Consider the following 7,519-nt stretch of genomic DNA (forward strand, 5'->3'; position numbering starts at 1 on the left):
GCCCCCAACAGGTTGGTCATAACTTTCCTTCCAAGGAGTAAGCATCTTCTAATTTCATGGCTGCAATCACCATCTGCAGTGATTTTGGAGCCCCAAAAAATAAAGTCTGACACTGTTTCCACTGTTTCCCCATCTATTTCCCATGAAGTGATGGGACCAGATGCCATGATCTTCATTTTCTGAATGTTGAGCTTTAAGCCAACTTTTTCACTCTCTTCTTTCACTTTCATCAAGAGGCTTTTTAGTTCCTCTTCATTTTCTGCCATAAGGGTGGTGTCATCTGCATATCTAAGGTTATTAATATTTCTCCCGGCAATCTTGATTCCAGCTTGTACTTCTTCCAGCCCAGCGTTTCTCATGATGGACTCTGCATATAAGTTAAATAAGCATGGTGACAATATACAGCCCTAATGTAGTCTTTTTCCTATTTGGAACCAGTCTGTTGTTCCATGTCCAGTTCAAACTGTTGATTCCTGAACTGCATATAGGTTTCTCAAGAGGTAGGTCAGGTGGTCTGGTATTCCCATCTCTAAGAATTTTCCACAGTTTATTGTGATCCACACAGTCAAAGGCTTTGGCATAGTCAATAAAGCAGAACATATATACATGTAATTGCATTAATCAGGGTAATCAATATATATGTATTAATCATGGTAATTTATTTTATGTTAATAATATATTAATATATGCTAAGTCACTTCAGTCGCATCTGACTTTTTGTAGCCCCATGGACTATAGCCTGCTCCTCTGTCCATGGAATTCCCCAGGCAAGAATACTGGAGTGGGTTGCTGTACCCTCCTCCAGGGAATCTTCCTGATCTAGGGATCCAATCTGTGTCTCTTATGTCTTCCGCACTGGCAGGTGGGTTCTTTACCACCAGCACCACCTGGAAGCCCATATTAATGTATATCTCCACTTTTTTATCACAAAGAATCCACATCAGTGGTTTTCAACCTCAGCCACATGTTAGAATGACTCTAGTCATTTTTTCAAAAACTTGGTGTCCTGGCCACAATTCGGAATCCAGTCCATCAATTCAGAGTCACTCCAGCTGAGACCCAGCCATTATTAGTTTTAAGACTCCACGTGATTCCAATTTGCTGACAAGTCTGAAAACCAGTGCTCTAAATTATTAGGCTCATTGGGAAAGTCTGGCAGCTCAAGAAAATTCAACAGATAATTGTTTTCTTAGGAAAATTTACCAGGTAATTCTGATATGCATTCAATCCACTGTTAACAATGTTGGTCTACAAGATGTTGTGTTATCACACAACAAAGTTAACCTTAACATTACCTGACTCTGCAAGCTGCATCTTCTCCCTAGAGTTTGGGGTTCAGCATCCGAAAGGAACAATCAAGTGGCAGTGAGGTGTGGTTGTAGCCTGGCGCTTGCCTGGACTCATTAACCTATCCTACGATTGTTACTCTAACCGGGGGAAGGCTGCAGTTGTTGCCTGGGTAGTTCTCAAGGAGTCAACATCCTCAATGAGAAGTGTGTTCATAACAAAATGTTAGGGAAGCCCCCTAAAATTATCTAAATCAGAAACATAGCCCAGTTAGCTCAAATTTCCTCACATCATTTTTACAAAACTGGAAAAGATAATTTAGTTCTTTTGAAGCAGACAGTTATCTGGAGTGAAAATGAAAACTCATTTCAAGAAACAGTTTCTACTAAGAGTATGCAAACTACATGGTGAGATATGAGATGAGCTACCACCAAGCCAGCTGACCTGCCTCCAGCCTCACACCAACTCAACCCTGAAATGCTGAAATGACAACATTGTTCCTCTTATCAGGAATAGGTGATCCATTCTGTTACCGAAAATAAAAGCCTCTAATATGCCTCTCAAGATGTTTTCTGGTTCAGAAAACCACAAAGGAAAAACCAAAGATAAAAGAACTACAGAAAAGTGGGATATGGTTGCCAGTATGAAAGGCAGAAGAAGAAGTTTTAAAATATGTTTTAATAAGAATGCTCAATTACATTCCCATGTACTTCACTGTGAAGGACAATCCAATTATTGATGACAGAAAAGATGTGAAATAAATCATTCCAAATAAGTTTAAATGTTACATTAAATGCATGTAATAAATTCCCAAAGTTGAATATGAAGAGATCCATTTTACTTGAAAAAAAAAAATCAAATGCTTCCTGCCTGCCTCTACTAAGTAATTTTAAATAATACTTAAACGATATCTAGTTGAAGCCACTAAATTATTAGCCTGCCTGGGGCAGCCAAGTGCCAGTTTAGCCTTTCTTGGAATCTCTAACACAGTCCTTCTCTAGAGCAGTTCAGACTGTAATGAACACACATATTAGTCACAAATCTTATTAAAACACAGATTATGAATTCAAAGTTCTGGGGTGGGATCTGATATTATGCACTTCTATCAAACACCCACAGGACGCCAATAACGCTCCAATAAAACCTTATTTACAAAAACAGGCAGCGAACCCACAGTTCAGTTTTGTTATCAAGCCTCCAGCATCAGACCACAACAAAAGTCCTTCTGTCCAAGTCACTTACGCCCATAGAACCAGGCCGAGTTCGGTTCGGAAGTGAAGGAAAGTTTCGGTTCTTCATCAAAGAATGAAGAAGTGCGAGAGCCCAGGCTCCTCAGGAAAGAACACAGGTAATAGCCAAACGCAAGGTTTTATGTTTCTGTCAGCGGAAAGGGGCGGAGCTCTTGTGCGTCTGAGGGTGTGCGCGTGTGCGTGTGCGTGTGCGTGAGCGTCTGTGTCACTGCTCAAGCCTCAGATCACCGTGCTGGGCGCGCATCCTCTCTGCACCAGGTCTGCTGATCCCTGGTGTCATGCGCAGAGCTTCTGCAAGACCTACGCCAAGCTCAAGTATCAGGTGCAGCCGCTTCACACTAGGAACACTCATCTGAATTGCTGGGTAGAAGGCCGCTGCACGCAGTACCCTTCGATCAAGTGAAACTAAGCACAAAGGAAAAAAAGATTAGATTTTATTTTATTATCAGATTCTAATTCCCAGGACCTGATAATGAGTTTTAATCCTTCCTTGGCCCTGTGTCTTATTCTTCCTTCTTGAGGGCAATTAGGGGTGAAGGTCCATCTTCTGTAATATCTCTTGCTGGTTTGGGTCACTGTCATAACCATGAGTAGAAGAGCAGAGCTTCTCCCCATGTCTTTAGGCCCATAATTCTTCGTCTTTTCGGACCATGTGCCTTTGAGAGTAGTGGCCAAGATCTTGTCATCCCCCTTTGGGAACTGTGAGGTATTCTCACTCTCTGCAACCCTCTTGTTTGGGGGTAGCCCATTAGGGTGCATCCTGCAGAACTGGAAGTTTTTTGGGTATCAGCCCCAATAGGAAAACATTTAATCTTCCTATTTAATATACCCTGGCCCCAATACCAGCTGGCAGATGGAGAAAGCTGATCCATCAATGAATCTCTAAATTATAACACCATCATTTTCTTACCTGGGCTTCCCAGGTGGCTCAGTGGTGAAGGATCCACCAGCCAGTGCAAGAGACCTATCCCTGGAACAGGAAGATGCCCTGGCATAGGAAATGGCAACCTACTCCAGTATTCTTGTTTGGGAAATCCCATGAACAGAGGAGCCTGGCGGGCTACAGTCCAAGGGGTTGCAAAAAGTCAGACTGGACTGAGTTACTGAGCAGAGCACACCATTTTATTACCCAGATTCTATTTTTATTTCCCTGGAATTGTTAATGGGCTTTGCTGGTGACAGTTTGAATTTGAACTCTTAAAATATTACTTATTTGGGTTCCTGAGTGTTTTTGGTGCACTCAGGTAGAGTGCCTCACTTCCCTCGCCCTGGTCCTGTGCTCGGTGCAGCCTGCAGACCACACTTAAGGCAGTGACGTCCTGGTGGATGCCCTCTTTGTTTACTCTTCCTTGTCTGAGACTGATTCCCATGCACTTCACTTTCAAATCCCTCAGTCACACCACCCAGCCTGCCTCCACTCCACACCACCAGTGCTCATCTCACATAAAATATGATCAAAAGCCCAAATTTTCTATAATATATAAAATTGTATATATAGTATTATTATATATAATTAATAATATGTGTATTTATAATGAACAGTATATAATATTTATATAATATATAATTTCATATTATATATATAGTTTCTGAAATTTTACCTAGATGAAATTCCTATTTCAGGGAAATAATGTTTTAAATGCTTTACTATAGTTGTAGATATTACATTTCCTGATGGTATATGTGCAGCTGTGTGTGTGTGTGTGCGCGCACTCTTTTTAAAGTGAAGTCCAAACATTTAAAAATTTTTCATAAATAAGCCTTATGAAAAAAGTTTACCTCCACTGGTTGGACATTCGTTCTCCATCTACTATTATCAGGATACCCTGGTGTTACCCTGCTTTTTTATAGCACTTTCATTGGAAGAGGTTAGGAATTATGTTCACGTGCAAAAAGCATGTCAAACATGATAAGACTTAAAAGAAGCTTCAACTGCCTCTTCAATAGTGAGGGGGCAGAGACTGAATTTTTTAGAGATAACCTAAACTTGGGTGGCTTAAAATGACTTCAGATAACCCACCACTTTTTCATTACTCTTACTCTTCAAATATGTGTTCTCTTTTTGAAAACACATTAACACAATTCCCAAAGTCTCAACATACCAATCTAATGAGATGGTTGTTCTTCATTAACTTGATATTTTATACTGGGCAGAAGTGTTTAGCAATATCATCCAACTTCATCATAAGAGATTTCATCATGAAACTCGTGTCTACAGCTCAATTACAAAAATATGAAACAAGGTCACCTCCAACATGGTTTCCTCACTATCTGTTTCCAAAAAGCTCAGTAATCGGCCCCTCCCTTCCCTGTCTTGCTTCTGCTGCATTGTAAACAAACCACAAAAATATTTTATCCAAATAGATACACCCATTAACTCACATATTGAGCAAACAAGTTTACATGAAAATACACTTTAAAGGTTGTGGATTGGTGGGAAGCCAAAGGAACTGGTAGTGGGAGAGGGTCGTAGGTGGAAGAGAATAAAGGGAGCTATGTGATGGAGTGGGTTGTGGCTGGCCAAGGAGGGGAGATGACCAAAAAGGTAGCACAGGAAGATAGTTTTGCCTAAGCTTTAAACCAAGTTGGTTTTTGCCTCTTGTAAATATTTATTGGAAAAGGAAATGGCAACCCACTCCAGTATTCTTGCCTGGGAAATCTCATGGATAGAGGCGCCTCCTGGGCTACAGTCCATGGGGTCCCAAAAGAGCTAGACACAACTTTGTGACTAACAACAATAACAACTATTTATTGATATCTTCTATGGACTTTGCACTGTGCTAGATTTTAATGGCAAATACGGAAGTAATCTACATCATTGAAATACTTCTCCAGGGATTTACAATCTACAAGCAAGATTTAACACACATGAGGCAACTGCATGAGAGCCCAGTGCACACACACACAGATACAGAAAATATTTGGTTTCTTCAATGTCTCAAGTACTTCCTAAATACTTTATTTATGCCTCATAACCATTCTGCAAAGTTAGGTACTATAGATTCCCTCTTTTTGATGGAGAATCTGAGGTCTATCTTCCCAACATCACACAGCTATCAAGTGGCAGAGATAGGGTTCAATTTTAGATTTACCTAACTTTGTTTTAGTCTCAGTGGTTTAACTTAATAAAAGCTTATTTTTTGTCCAAAGTCTGAAGATATTTCTGGTCAGTTGTGCTTTCCTGGAAGCGCATTAACCTGAGGAAGGTTATTCCTCAGCTATTGATGCAAAGAAATAGAGGAAAACAACAGAATGGGAAAGACTAGAGATCTCTTCAAGAAAATTAGAGATACCAAGGGAACATTTTATGCAAAGATGGGCTCGATAAAGGACAGAAATGGTATGGACCTGACAGAACCAGAAGATATTAAGAAGAGATGGCAAGAATACACAGAAGAACTGTACGAAAAAGATCTTCACGACCCAGATAATCATGATGGTGTGATCACTGACCTAGAGCCAGACACCTAGAATGTGAAGTCAAGTGGGCCTTAGAAAACATCACTACGAATAAAGCTACTGGAGGTGATGGAATTCCAGTTGAGCTCTTTCAAATCCTGAAAGATGATGCTGTGAAAGTGCTGCACTCAATATGCCAGCCAATTTGGAAAACTCAGCAGTGGCCACAGGACTGGAAAAGGTCAGTTTTCATTCCAATCCCAAAGAAAGACAATGCCAAAGAATACTCAAACTACCGCACAATTGCACTCATCTCACACGCTAGTAAAGTAATGCTCAAAATTCTCCAAGCCAAGCTTCAGCAATACATGAACTGTGAACTTCCAGATGTTCAAGCTGGTTTTAAAAAAGGCAGAGGAACCACAGATCAAATTGCCAACATCCGGTGGATCATCGAAAGAGCAAGAGAGTTCCAGAAAAGCATCTACTTTTGCTTAATTGACTATGGCAAAGCCTTTGACTGTGTGGATCACAATAAACTGTGGAAAATTCTGAAAGAGATGGGAATACCAGACCACCTGATCTGCCTCTTGAGAAATCTGTATGCAGGTCAGGAAGCAACAGTTAGAACTGGACATGGAACAACAGACTGGTTCCAAATAGGAAAAGGAGTACATCAAGGCTGTATATTGTCACCCTGCTTATTTAACTTATATGCAGAGTACATCATGAGAAATGCTGCGCTGGATAAAGCACAAGCTGGAATCAAGATTGCTGGGAGAAATATCAGCAACCTCAGATATGCAGATGATACCACCCTTATGGTAGAAAGTGAAGAACTAAAGAGCCTCTTGATGAAAGTGAAAGAGGAGAGTGAAAAAGTTGGCTTAAAGCTCAACATTCAGAAAACAAAGATCACGGCATCTGGTTCCATCACTTCATGGCAGATAGATGGGGAAACAGTGGAAACAGTGGCTGACTTTATTTTTCTGGGCTTCAAAATCACTGCAGATGGTGATTGCAGCCATGAAATTAAAAGGCGCATGCTCCTTGGAAGGAAAGTTATGACTAACCTAGACAGCATATTGAAAAGCAGAGACATTACTTTGCCAACAAAGTTCGTCTAGTCAAGGCTAAGGTTTTTCCAGTAGTCATGTATGGATGTGAGAGTTGGACTATAAATAAAGCTGAGTGCTGAAGAATTGATGCTTTTGAACTGTGGTGTTGGAGAAGACTCTTGAGAGTCCCTTGGACTGCAAGGAGATCCAACCAGTCCATCCTAAAGGAGATCAGTCCTGGGTGTTCATTGGAAGGACTGATGTTGAAGCTGAAACTCCAATACTTTGGCCACCTGATGTGAAGAGCTGACTCATTTAAAAAGACCCTGATGCTAGGAAAGATTGAGGGCAGGAGGAGAAGGGATGACAGAGGATGAGATGGTTGGACAGCATCACCGACTCAATGGACATGGGTTTGGGTGGACTCCGGCAGTTGGTGATGGACAGGGAGGCCTGGCGTGCTATGATTCATGGGGTCGCAAAGAGCTGGACATGACTGAGTAACTGAACTGAACTGAACTGAAC

General features: G+C 41.0%; 1 long non-coding RNA gene across 5 annotated transcripts in view; it reads right to left on the reverse strand.

The window, feature by feature from the left end:
- LOC129621503 (uncharacterized) overlaps positions 1 to 3,086 on the reverse strand; it is a 125,598-nt gene extending 122,512 nt beyond the window's left edge. For 4 of the 5 annotated variants that reach the window (XR_008699400.1, XR_008699399.1, XR_008699401.1 and 1 more), the window contains exon 1: positions 2,530 to 3,086. This is a non-coding gene — a long non-coding RNA (uncharacterized LOC129621503). The remainder of the gene's footprint in view (positions 1 to 2,529) is intronic. The other variant, XR_008699398.1, reaches the window with a different exon arrangement.
- Positions 3,087 to 7,519: the final 4,433 nt, after the last annotated feature.

Source organism: Bubalus kerabau, chromosome 10 (genome assembly GCF_029407905.1).
Source record: "Bubalus kerabau isolate K-KA32 ecotype Philippines breed swamp buffalo chromosome 10, PCC_UOA_SB_1v2, whole genome shotgun sequence".
Classification (NCBI taxonomy): Eukaryota; Metazoa; Chordata; class Mammalia; order Artiodactyla; family Bovidae; genus Bubalus; species Bubalus kerabau.